Consider the following 14,706-nt stretch of genomic DNA (forward strand, 5'->3'; position numbering starts at 1 on the left):
ACTCAATTATTTATGTGTTAAAGGCTGCCAAATATACTCTATTACTCGAAAAAATGCTTTCTGACTAGAAAATGATGTAGCTAAATTCGATTTCTGCAGCTAATTTTTGTAGGGCAGATAGTCTTTTAATTTGAATAATGCCGTCTTGAATGTCTCTGTTGGTAACATTTTCGGATGTAACAATACAGCATCGTGGCATTTGCTTTCTGGCCATTTGCATTATTGTTGGGTCGTTGTCAGTTGGAAAACTCCCTGTCTGAGATGAAAATGGTGTTTAATCATTTATTTCTAAATGAAATGAGGGAATAATGCTCTGAAGATGTAACGGGAGTGGGAAGGACGAGGAGTGTCATACAAAAGAAGCAGTGAAAGATACAGTGAAGAAAGTGTGGAGCCATTGGTTGACAGATACTGTCACCTTTCAAGCGGCTGTTATGCTGCTTACTTAACCTACGAGGAGGTAAGCACTTAAAAATACTTATGATTAATATTTCATTCAGCAGTTGAAATAGACTAGGATTTCATAGGCAGTATTTGAAATTAATTGATTTTACCACTTTCCAGATTTTCGTATGCTCCTGTATATGAATGCATTGCTACTTCAGGGTTCAGATTTCTGTACGATATACATATTGTGGGAAATCAATTGTAAGTGTGGTCCTCAAGAAAGAACAGAAATCCTTCAGAGCCATGGATGCAGCCCAGGAAATGGAAACGATGAATCATGTTAGTAAAGAAAGAATCAAGATATGGCAAAGTTGACGAAGTTCATCGAAATATCCGATAATGCCAGGGAATTCTATAAAAAAAAATACTGAAGGGGAACAGTACTGTGGATAGTGTAAATATAAGTAATGTGATAGAAAATGTAGATGTTGGGCAAACAGAGACACTGAACCATCAATATGTTAATAGGACTGAGTTGAAATATTTAAATGTTTATCTTCATGCGTTATACGTCAGTAACAGTTGAACAAGTTATATGTAATTTACTTGTTTATTGTGTTTCGTTGGTAAATGGTTGATAAGTAAGAAAGTTGTGCATCATTATCTTATGCTGAAAGTTTTGAAGTAATCTGATATTTTCATGGTCTTTTTTAAACTTATGTATGCAGATTGTCCTTTCGACTTATGGATGAACCAATTACTGGTTGCAAATGAATATACTACACGTGAAGTTTGTATAATTTTCATCCTTATACAAATCCATAAACAGTCTTTTGCGTTTCCTGAAATATTAAAACCATACAGAATGCCAGTTTCTCTTTTTTTGTTTTAAAAAAAAGGAAAAAGTTTTTCAGTTTTCAATTCCCCTTGCCTTCTTACTTCCCGTCAGTGCAAGAACGCCGTGGAGCGGCTGAGCTTCGAGGCTACATGTTCTGGATCCGTAGTGCAGAGCTCACAGAATGAAGCATTAGGTGCTTTCAAATTGTGCCTTCTGCGCTTCTTGATTACAGCTCAGTTGGATGTGGCAATGTATGTGGAGCGGCGCCGTGTCTTCCGCTAAATAGTACGCTTTGCGTGCACCAGGTATTGTTTGTGACACACAATAGGTATGAGCCGGACTTCATTCTCTGCTGTCCACGCCAAACCACTTTAAACCTTTAATATGCACACCCAGCAATTGAATTTTCTGTGCATCAATCCTCCCTTCTACCCAGAACACTTGCACTTTACGTATATTACTTTGAGGCTAGATTCTACTGTGAAATTCCATGTAATATCCCACGAGATTGAGTTACATTACATATTCCAACTTAAATCTAGGTTTTACTCTCTAATACTGTCAAAATCTGTCTCATTCTACATGTTATAATTTAGATGCAGGTACTGGTATACCTAGTTTCACTTCCTACTTCTTAACCATGACGTCAAGACATTCTATGGGGATCTGGTGCAAAAATAGTCCGGAGAACTGTCAGTTTTATCCCTCAAGCGTAGACAGTATACATAAGTTGCTATACGAAACACGGTTATGCTAGTACTGGAAGCACTTACAGCGATGATCGTCTGACGTTATTTTTCTCGGAAATGTAGATTTGTTCGAAGATAATAGATCCCTTTTCTGACGCAATTATGTCATCTTTTTAGTGTAGGAACTCCGGATTCGAAGTGTCTTCAACAAAGGTTAGATTTTGCGTAAATATATTCAAATTCCTTTCTCGGCAGCTCGATATTGATGACTTTGTTATGGTCGTACTAGTAATGGTTTTGGATAGCTTTTAGCTAGCCCCAGCTACATCACAAACTGTAAAAACAGTTGATGATTACGGTTTGTGGTCTAGAGACTGAATGAATCCAGTGGGTAGCTACCTTCTGCAAATGTGGTTCAGGTTCCAGAACTTACCTGTGGCAATGTATTGCGTCAAGATTACGTTTATTCTTTGAAGTTTCCATACAGTTTCACCACCTGAGGAAAAGAACTTCCATCAATTTCCTCCCTTCTTCAAAAAAAAGAGTACCGGAAATCTAAGGCAAATGAGTGAATTGATTTTTACGCATAGCATGCTGATCGCTAATACCTAGTATAAGTGTCACAGTACAAAACAAAAAATTAATACAATAACGAAAATACACTGCAACAATATATAATTATGAACTACTAGCTTTGTGACCTCAGTGTGCATGATGCCTTGTGTGCAGCACAAGTGTTGGATGAAATATTTCTCTTAAACTTTCTCGGTTTTCTGCTCAACTTCGGCAATAGTACCAGATTTTGGGGTAAAGCATCAACTACACAATCGAATGGTTTTACTCTACTGATATGTACAGCGGAAGGAAAGCTGAGTTAGTTGTCTTCACATTGACTGGGGAGGTCATTTCTATGACTTGATGCAGATCATTATATTTAGTTAGAAGTTTCTTGTTTTTCCTTTCACTATTAAAGATTGGTAGCTGACTCACAAGCTGTCCCATGTATTCTTGTCTTTCTAGAGCTTTCATATTTGCTTGTCCAGCTCTTTGCCTAACTTCCTGTAAACTTTTCATAAACTCATTTGCTGACTCGACATCGGATCCTAACTGAGGTTTGCAAGACGCTGAAGGTAGATGGCATTTTCTTTCCACCACATTCGCTGAGAGACCAATGCTACTTGGCACCCCACAATTGTACTCCCCGACCACAAATTGTGTCCCAGTAACCATGCTGACTTTTAGAGTACTTACTCATCATCGTTGAAATTGTTCTTTGAATGTGATCCATTCATCCGTTTGCTTATGGACGGTATGGACTTTGTCATAAATTGCAATAAATCAGATAAGAAGTTCGTACCTTGATCAGTCTGTACAGTTTATGGGATTCAAAATTTAAGAATCCAGTTACTTACTACCGCTAAAGCAACCATAGCAACCTGCTGATCAGGAAGTGCTCTGCCATAGCTATAAAGACTCAAAAATGATCAATAATCGTCAGTATATACTGTGGTTTTGTTAAACGGACCCTAAATATCACCTGATTATTTCATCTACTGAAACTTGGAAGAGTAAAACTTACTGCAACCTATGGGATCACCACCAAAGAATCGTTCTCTGTGGTAGAGTGATTGTGCTCCGCTCTGTATAGCTGTGGAGATGTGCACGCTTTTTTTTCTTTTTGGGTGGCCAGTCTTCTGACTGGTTTGATGCGGCCCATCACTGATTCCTCTCCCGTGCCAACCTCTTCATCTCAGAGTAGATCTTGAAAACTTCGTTCTCAATTATTTGCTGGATTTATTCCAATCTTTGCCTTCCTCTATAGTTTTTATCCTCACAGCTCCCTATAGTACCACGGAAGTTATTCCATGATCACTTAAACGATATCCTACCGTCCTGTCCCTTCTTCTTGTCAGTGTCTTCCATATGTTCCTTTCCTCGCCAATTCTGCAGAGAATCTTCTCATTCCTTACCTTTATCAGCTCACCTAATTTTTAACATTCTCCTGTCGCACAAAATCTCGAATGCTTCGATTCTCTTCTGTTCCAGTTTTCGCATTATCCATGTTTCGCTACCATACAACACTGTCCTCCAAGCGTACATTCTCTGAAATTGATTCCTCAAATTAACCCCTGTGATAGATGCTAATAGACTCCTCTTCACCAGAAATGTCCTTTCTGGCAGTGCTATTTTGCTTTTCATGCCCTCCTTGCTCCCACGTCATGAATTATTTTGCTGCATAGGTAGTCTTTCCACGATTAACTCTCAATCCATATTGTGTACTCAGTAGCCTGTTCATTCTGTTCAGGAGACGCTGTGATTCTTCTTCACTTCCACAGAGGATAGTGTCATCAGCGAATCTTATCGTAGATATCCTTTCATCTTAAATTTTACTTCCACTACTGAACCTTCATTTTATTTACGTCATTAATTCTTCCATGTATAGATTGAAGAGAAGCGGTGAAAGACTAAATCTCTGATATTTTCTATCAGCACACTGCCTTCATGGCCTTCCACCCTTATTCTTCCCTTTTGGCTCTCGCACATATTGTCTATTACAAGTCTTTCCCTGTAGCTTACCCCTCTTTCTCACAGAACTTCGAGCATATTGCACCATTTGACAATGACGAACGCCTTTTCTAGATCAACAAATCTCATGAACATGTCTTGATTTTTTCCTAAAGCCAAACGTATTGTCATATAAAGCAGCCTCAACTTCCTTTTCGATTCTTCTGTATATTAGTGTTATCAGCAATTTCGACGCATGAGCTGTTAAGCTGACTTTGCGCTAATTCTTGCATTCATTGGCTCTTGCAGTCTTAGGGATTGTGTGGCTTATGTCTTTCAGATAGTCTGATAGTATATCGTAAGACTCATACAGTCTGCACATCAGCGTCAATAGTCGTTTTGTTGTCACTTCACCCAGTGATTTAGAAATTCTGATTAATGTTATCTATCCCTTCTGCCTTATTTGATCTTAAACCCTCAAAAGCTTTTTTAAATTCTGATTCTACTTTTTGTATCCCGCCTGGAAGGTGGTGCGTGGGTCTGCTCCTGGAACTGAAAGGTTGACCGAATGAAGGAAGCGAGTAGGAGCAGGTGAGGTAAAACACGTCGGTACAGCAAGAAAGTAAAAGTGGTTTACTGGTACATGAATATATACAGAGCATACATAACTTTGTAATGATGATCAAGTCGTAAACTCGTCGTAAGTAGAGCAACGTATATGAGGCGAAGCCGAAGCGAAGTGTCCCGGCCGTCTGCTCTTGATCGAAATGGGCTGAATCTACAGTGATGCACGTAGAGGGCGCTGTCGTCGTTGTCTGTCGTAGAACTTGTATTTACGCCGTGGCATCGTTGCTATCGATACCATACTACTACTGAATCCCCTTTCCCACCTGTATCGCCTTCTGTCTCTTCTTCTATCTGACAAGTCTTCCCCCTCATGGAGGTCTTCAATATACTCTTCCCAACTATCAGCTCTGTCCTTTCCCATTCCTGAAAATCCCGTTGCACACTTAATGTTACTACCCTCATTTTTAATTTCACCGAATATGTTTTGACTTTTCAATATGCTGAGTCAGTCATTCCAAGAATCGTTAGATTTTTCGATTTCTTCACACTTTTCATGTAACCATTTCGGGTCAGCTTCCTGCACTTCCCATTTATTTCCTTCCTAGGTGACTTGTTTCTCCGTATTCCTGAATTTCCATTAACATTTTTGTACTTGCTTCTTTCATCAATTAGCTAAAGTATTTCTTCTGCTACCCATGATTTCTTCGCAGTTACCTTCTTCGTATACAGGGTGGTGCACTGATAGTGACCGGGCCAAATATCTCACGAAATAAGCATCAAACGAAAAAACTACATAGAACGAAACTCGTCTAGCTTGAAGGGGGACACCAGATGGCGCTATGGTTGGCCCGATAGATGGCGCTACCATAGCTCAAATTGATATCAACTGGGTTTTTTTAAATAGGAACCCCCGTTTTTTATTACATATTCGTGTAGTTGCTCAACCACTGAATCATTTGCTGAAAAAAGGTGTTAAATTTGAATTGTTGGTCGAATATGAGTGTGCCTTTGAAGCTTTAAAAAAAGCATCAACACAAGATCCTATACCGGTTTTTCTTGATTTTGATAACGAATTTCCCTTGATGCTACCAATAGTTCTCAGGGTTGCATTCTCAGTCGGAATACAGGTGGTAAAGAGCAACCGTGCTGTAGGCGTAGAAGAAAAAGGTAGTGTCTTTGATTAGTAATCAAAATGTACTCGGTCCCAGATTCGAAGCCCACCACTGCTTAAATTTTGAATAAAAATCATCAGTAATGGCGTCAAAAGATTTCCGCATAGGAAGTCACACCCTCATTCTGCCGAAGGCCTTGTCAAAGAGGGCAGAGATGCAGGCAGAGGTTCAGGGCACTCTCTTGCCCTTTGGGTGTGAAACTGCCCCTAAAGGCGGAACAATCAGCGATGATCAGCGGCATGAGGTTGCAAAGGGCAATAGAGACCATTGCATTAAAGACACATTATGTGTATCTACGGGACGTGTGGCTTGCCGTGATGCTCTCTCCATTGACAAAAGATTAAAGACTAGTCCCCCATTCGGACCTCTAGGAGGGAACTCCCAAGGAGGAGGTGATGATGAGAAAGAGACTGAATTACTAACGAAAGGGTAGCGTTCTACGAGACAGGGTTTGGAAGTCAGAAGTTTGAGCGTGATACGGAAGCTAGGAAATCAGAATGGGAAATCATAACGTTCAATCTAGATATAGTAGGAGTCAGTGAAGTCAAATGAACAGAAGACAAGGCTTTCTGTTCTGATGAGTACAGGGTAATATCAACAGCAGCAGGAAGTGGTATAACTGGAGAAGGATTCGTTATGAATTGGAATGATGAGCAGAGAGTGAATTACTGTGAACAATACAGTGAGAAGGATGTTCTCATCCGAATCGATAGCAAACCTACACCGACAACGATAGTTCAGATATACATGCCGATGTTGCAAGCGGAAAATGGAGAGATATAAAAGTATATGAGGATATTGAACGCGTAATTCAGTAGGTTCAGGGAGAGGGGAATCTAATAGTCGTGGTGGACTGGAATGCTGCTGTAGGGGAGGGAGCAGCATAAAGGGTTACGAGAGAATATGGGGTTGGTAGTAGAAACGTGAGATGAGAAATACTGAGCTCTGTAATAAATATCAGTTAGTAACAGCGAATACCCTGTTGGAGAACCACAAGAGGAGAAGGTATACTTGGGAAAGGCCGGGATACAAGGGAACGTTTCAGTTAGTTTACTTCATGGTCAGGCATAGATTCCGAAATCAGATACTGGATTGTTATGAGTGCCTAGGAACAGACAGAGACTCAGATCACAATTTAATAGTGATAAACAGAGACTAGTCAGGAAAAATCCGTGGGATACGGAATTAGTAAGGAATGAAGAGATACGCTTGAAGTTCTTCAAGACTATAGAAACTGCGATAAGAAATAGCCCAGTAGGCAGTTCAGTTGAAGAGGATTGGACATCTCTAAAAAGGGCAATAACAGAAGATGGAAAGAAAAACATATACAGAGTGGTCCATTGATCGTGACCGCGCCAAATATCTCACGAAATAAGCGTCAAACGAAAAACACTACAAAGAACCAAACTTGTCTAGCTTGAAGGGGGAAACGAGATGCAGCTATGGTTGGCCCGCTAGATGGCGCTGCCATAGGTCAAACGAATATCAACTGCGTTTTTTAAAATAGGAACCCCCATTTTTATTAGATATTCGTGTAGTACGTAAAGAAATATGAATGTTTTAGTTGGACAACTTTTTTCGCTTTGTGATACATGGCGCTGTAATAGTCACAAACGTATAAGTACGTGGTATCACGTAACATTCCGCCAGTGCGGACGGTATTTGCTTCGTGATACATTACCCGTGTTAAAATGGACCGTTTACCAATTGCGGAAAAGGTCGATATCGTGTTGCTGTATGGCTATTGTGATCAAATGCCCAACGGGCGTGTGCTATGTATGCTGCTCGGTATCCTGGACGATATCATCCAAGTGTCCGGACCGTTCGCCGGATAGTTAAGTTATTTAAGGAAACAGGAAGTGTTCAGCCACACGTGAAACGTCAACCGCGACCTGCAACATATGATAATGCCCAAGTAGGTGTTTTAGCTGTTGTCGCGGCTAATCCGCACATCAGTAGCAGACAAACTGCGCGAGAATCGGGAATCTCAAAAACGTCGGTGTTGTGAATGCTACATCTACATCGATTGCACTCGTATCATACTTCTATGCACCAGGAATTGTATGGCGACGACTTTGAACGTCGTGTACAGCTCTGCCATTGGACACAAGAAAAATTACTGGACGTTGACAGATTTTTGCACGCGTTCTATTTAGCGACGAAGCGTCATTCACCAACAGCGGTAACGTAAACCGGCATAATATGCACTATTGGGCAACGGAAAATCCACGATGGCTGCGACAAGTGGAACGTCAGCGACCTTGGCGGGTTAATGTATGGTGCGGCATTATGGAACGAAGGATAATTGGCTCCCATTTTCTCGATTGCAATCTAAATGGTGCATTGTATGCTGATTTCGTACATAATGTTCTACCGATGTTACTGCAAGATGTTTCATTGCATGACAGAATGGCGAAGTACTTCCAACATGATGGGTGTCCGGCACATAGCTCGCGTGCTGTTGAAGCAGTATTGAATAGCATATTCCATGACAGGTTGATTGGTCGTCGAAGCAGCATGTGGCCCGCACGTTCACCGGATCTGACGTCCCCGGATTTCTATCTGTTGGGAAAGTTGAAGGATATTTGCCATCGTGATCCACCGACAACGCCTGACAACATGCGTCAGTGCATTGTCAATGCATCTGCGAACATTACGGAAGGCGAACTACTCGCTGTTGAGAGGAATGTCGTTACACGTATTGCCAAATTCATTGAGGTTGACGGACATCATTTTGAGCATTTATTGCACTAACGTGGTATTTACAGGTAATCACGCGGTAACAGCATGCGTTCTCAGAAATGATAAGTTCACAAAGGTACATATATCACATTGGAACAACCGAAATAAAATGTTCAAACGTATCTACGTTCTGTATTTTAATTTAAAAAAAAACTTACCTGTTACCAACTGTTCGTCTAAAATTGTGAGCCATATGATTGTTATATTAGTGCAGAGTTTTCGACAGATTTTCCGTAATGATTAGATAGGCCCAGAATAGTATATGGCTGCTTCGTTGTTGGAGGGATTGAATGTTTAGACCTGCTTACTCCAAAAGTGGATCGGTTCATACACCATCTTCACTAATAACATGGCCCAAGTACTTTAGTCTGTGCGAAATTACTTTTTTCAATACTTAGCGTAAGACACGCTGCCCGTAGTCTACTGCACACTTACGCCAACTGTTTAACACGTTCATTCATATCTCGAAAAAGATCATAGTGTCTTCGTCATATACCACGCATTTTATAAGTTTTAGACCACGGAAAATCCCATCTGGAATGTGGTTGATGCATTTATAAGAAAAAATGACTTGATACGATATTGAAAATGACTCCATCGGACCATAAAACATGGTATAGTTCTGCCTTCTGGAACCACTCCCATCTGGTGGTAACCATTCTGCAAATCCATTGTAGAGGGGAATTTGCATCTGTCTAAGTTATAAAGTGGTGGTGGTGGTGGTTAGTGTTTAACGTCCCGTCGACAACGAGGACATTAGAGACGGAGCTCATGCTCGGGTTAGGGAAGGATTGGGAAGGAAATCGGCCGTGCCCTTTCAGAGGAACCATCCCGGCATTGGCCTGAAGCGATTTAGGGAAATCACAGAAAACCTAAATCAGGATGGCTGGAGACGGGATTGAACCGTCGTCCTCCCGAATGCGAGTCCAGTGTGCTAACCACTGCGCCACCTCACTCGGTAGTTATAAAGTGTCTGTGATATTAGGTATTGGGTAGTCATCGGTGGCGGTTCGAGAATTCAGGTATTTATATAAATTTATATAATCCCAACAAAGTGATATTTGTTGGTGCCATAGGACAGCGGGTGCTGCTTCCCCCCCTCAGGCCCCATGGACTTCACATTGCTCTATGATGCCTTCTACCAGCTATCAGTCGATGTACTCTTCCATGAGTGGTCCTAACTGCTTTGGTACACGATACAGTTTCCTGTAACCCAGAGCAAATTTCCTGTTGGTATGCAGTGTTCGGTAATTGAGGTCGCAGGTAATGGACCCTGGGTAATAAACAATTCCTTAAATTGGAGCAGTAGCGCTTACATAGCTCTCTGGTCAGTGCCTTACAGATTACACACTTGCCCTCATACTGCAGAATCATTGACGTTATGCTTGTGGCTGTGGTTAGTACGTAACCTATCTAAACCCTCTTCATTGAAAATATCCAGTCTGGTGATCGAAAGGCCTTCAGTAGACTCACATCGTTCATACCAAAATTGTCCGGAACCATACATTCACCATTAACGTCAGATATGTGTTCTACGCTTCTGTATGCTAAAGTATGCAGTGCGTTGTTCCCAAATGTTCATTATCTTGAAGTGGCTCAGCTACATGTAACATCTCCTGTGTTAAGTCTGTATCCACAGAGACCCAAACTAATTTCCCTGTACACGACGGTACGTTGTCATAGGAACGGATCTTTACCTTGTTTTTATGCAATGCTGATAGCAACGCCTTTATAATCAGCGTGCCTTGCGACATTGCCTCATTTGCGGCTTTATCACCCAGCGGAAACAAAGTCCCTCAGAGCTCATCCCTATGCCGTGAAAGAACGATTTCAGCGTGATGTTTAGTAAGGAAATCTAGCCAAGAATTGCAGAATACCCTTCACCAATCTATGGCAAGACTTCCATGTGCTCGGAAAAAGCCTTAATCCCAATGCGAAACTTTAGCAGTATTGTCCCCAATGAACTTTATATCACTATTTAATTATTACCGACTCCACGTAATCTATAACGACGATGCGCTTGTTTCTTTCCACCCAAGAGATTTAGCGCTACGTCCGATACATGTGCCCTTGTATCTACTAAAACCCGTATCCCTTGCCATCAACGAAACTCCACAATCAGCACACCATCTTTGCATCATCTCGCACCGTACTAAGCCGGCCGAAGTGGCCGTGCGGTTAAAGGCGCTGCAGTCTGGAACCGCAAGACCGCTACGGTCGCAGGTTCGAATCCTGCCTCGGGCATGGATGTTTGTGATGTCCTTAGGTTAGTTAGGTTTAACTAGTTCTAAGTTCTAGGGGACTAATGACCTCAGCAGTTGAGTCCCATAGTGCTCAGAGCCATTTGAACCATTTTTGAGCACCGTACTATACTTTATTTGAACGTTTTCCGACGGCCTGCACATATCCATTTGCGTTTAACGACCGCCTCCCCTGATTCCTGTTTCCCTGTTTCCTACTCCTGCAGCCGGCCGGAGTGGCCGAGCGGTTCTTGGCACTACAGTGTGGAACCACGCGACCGCTGCGGTCCAGGTTCGAATCCTGCCTCGGGCAGGGATGTGTGTGATGTCTTTAGGTTAGTTAGGTTTAAGTAGTTCTAAGTTCTAGGGGACTGATGACCTCAGAAGTTAAGTCCCATAGTGCTCAGAGCCATTTGAACCTACTCCTGTATTCCTGTTTGCCTTCGTGTTTTCCAAACCCTATCTTGGCCAGCGAGTTCGTCGGATCTCACCCCTATTGAGAACGTTTGGAGCATTATGGGCAGCGCCCTCCATATCGATCCAACGCGTCAACTGGACGGAATTTGATGCGGCATCGCTCAGGAAGACATTCACTGTCAAACCGAATATTTGCTTGCATAAGGACCAGAGAGGCAATAATATATCATTTATGTTTTCAGTTATTGAAACTTTTTTTCTTGAATAAAACCTCCAATTTTTCTGAAAGTGTGATCACTTTTTTGTCTGCAGAATTACGTTTTTTCGCCTTAAAGTGTATATTTCGCATTCGCAGTTGATTTCATGAATTCCCAGGCGTCTGCAGCATGTAAATAGTGTCCTCTGTGGAGCCGAGCACAAAATGATTTTGTTTCTACTTTGATGGGACAGCTTGCACTCAACGATGTTCTGCACGTGTAGTATGCTTGCTAATTTGTCTGTCTTGATATCGCGCCGGTTATATTTTGTGTTAACATAATACAACCTATCATTGCGTTATCGTAGCCATTGGCTGTAAGGCGGCGTATAAGTTACTGTCATATTACAATAACATTTATAGTTCGAATATTATACACTTCATGCAAACAGGGGAGGACAGTCGTATGCACAGGAGGGAAATGCGACGTAGGGGAAGGGGTATCGCAGTGTAGCGGAAGAGAAAATGAGGTAGAAGCAGCACAGGCATACGAGGTGTGGCTAGAAAAAAACTGGACTAGTACTGGTGAAACAATAAAACGAATGCAATAAGGCTGAAAGTCGCGTGGCCTGTCACGTGACTCTCGCTCCGCCTACTGCTCGAGTTTCATCTGCCTCCTGCACTCAGTCTGCCCGTGGCGTCTGTTTTAAGTAGTAGACGTTTTGTCTGTGCGTCGGAAAATGTTGAGTGTACAGAAAGAACAGCGTGTTAACATCAAATTTTGTTTCAAACTAGGAAAATCTGCAAGTGAAACGTTTGTAATGTTACAACAAGTGTACGGCGATGATTGTTTATCGCGAACACAAGTGTTTGAGTGGTTTAAACGATTTAAAGATGGCCGCGAAGACACCAGTGATGACACTCGCACTGGCAGACCATTGTCAGCAAAAACTGATGCAAACATTGAAAAAATCGGTAAACTTGTTCGACAAGATCGCCGTTTAACAATCAGAACAGTGTCTGAGTTAACAGGAGTTGACAAGGAAAGTGTTAGGCAGATTCCTCATGAAAGTTTCAACATGAACAAAGTGTGTTCAAAAATGGTTCCAAAGTGGCTCACAATTGAACAGAAGGAACGCCGAAGAATGATTTGTTCTGACATCCTGGAAAACATTGAAAGTGATCCCACCTTCTTACAAAATGTTATTACTTGCGATGAATCGTGGTTTTTTACTTACGATCCCGAAACTAAACGCCAATCGATGCATTGGAAAACTCCTGGTTCTCCACGACAAAAAAAAGCACGAATGTCAAAATCGAAATTCAAGGCAATGATGATTGTTTTTTTGACATCAAAGGGATTGTGCACATTGATTGGGTACCAGAGGGACAAACAGTGAATCAGCATTACTACATTAGCGTCCTGGCTACCCTACGTGAGCAAGTACGGAGAAAACGGAACGATTTGTGGAGAAAAAAGTCATGGATTCTTCACCAAGACAATGCCCCAGCTCACAGTGCGTTGTCAGTGAAGACGTTTTTGGCAAAACACAACATTCCCATCTTAGATCATCCACCCTACTCACCTGATTTGGCCCCCTGTGACTTTTTTCTTTTCCGTAAAGTCAAGTCAGCTTTGAAAGAAACTAGATTTGAGACTGTTGAAGCAGTAAAAGAAAAAGCAACGGAAGTAATGTATGGACTTACCGAAAATGATCTGCAGCATTGCTATGAACAGTGGAACATTCGTATGGAGCGGTGTAGAGACCGAGGAGGAGAGTACATTGAAGGAGATAACATGAAATTGTAAATAATTGTAAATAAATGTTTTTTCCAGCATCAGTCCGGTTTTTTTCTAGCCGCACCTCGTACATAAGAAACTGAGTACGGGTTTATTTTACAAGCATAGTCATGTGAAACGTATAACTCGCTCCTAGACGTTCACTGATCGGTAGAGTAATTGCAGACAGGAGTGCACATTACAAATAATGCAATTCATCGTTTGAAGCAATATTCTAGATATTTTACTATTTCCACATACAAAACACATATGGAGAATGCTCCATGCTACATCTCTTTCATTTTCAGTAGCCATATCTGTTTCCATTACAGTGGATGTGTCTACTGAGTCAATTTCAACTTCGCTTGTGAAATCAATATTGTTTCTAACAATATGACTATCACTATTCGAGTCTGTATCACTTCCCACATTTATGATCATATCCAGCTCTTGGCCCAATAAACCTTCACTGGAAATATATTGCTCTTCAATTTTATTTAGGTGCTCACAGCGTTTCTTCCAGTGTTCTTTTGTTATGAACTCAATTTGTTCATCTATAGATGATAAATAGTGTCCATTTGGAATGTGACATCACGTTCAGAAACGCCAATCTTGACTCTTGTCCATATCAGGTCCACACAATTCATTTCTTGGTGGTATGGAGGAAGAAGCAACGCAGTATGACCATGTTCGGTTAAAATACTGTGTATTTTATGAGCGATGTTCCCTGGTTTGTTCATTTTGATCAATGAGTACAACTGTAGTCTCAGCATGTCGTTGTGGAATGGAATTCTCTTTTTGTTAGCGAGGACATCATTCTTTCCTCGTGGAGTTCAGTGTTTGAGCACGAGACAATAAAAAAAAAATATGGTTCAAATGGCTCTGAGCACTATGGGACTCAACTTCTGAGGTCATCAGTCCCCTAGAACTTAGAACTACTTAAACCTAACTAACCTAAGGGCATCACACACATCCATGCCCGAGGCAGGATTCGAACCTGCGACCGTAGCGGTCACGCGGTTCCAAACTGAAGCGCTTAGAACCGCACGGCCACACCGGCCGGCAGACAATTTTACTAATTGTGTTTATACATTCGACAAAATTCATTAAACTCTGTAACCTTTTATGAATTTCCTTTAAAGTAGGTCTTCCTTTATCAGTAACGTAGGAATT

The sequence above is a fragment of the Schistocerca nitens genome, chromosome 7, assembly GCF_023898315.1.
Source record: "Schistocerca nitens isolate TAMUIC-IGC-003100 chromosome 7, iqSchNite1.1, whole genome shotgun sequence".
In the NCBI taxonomy this organism is placed as follows: Eukaryota; Metazoa; Arthropoda; class Insecta; order Orthoptera; family Acrididae; genus Schistocerca; species Schistocerca nitens.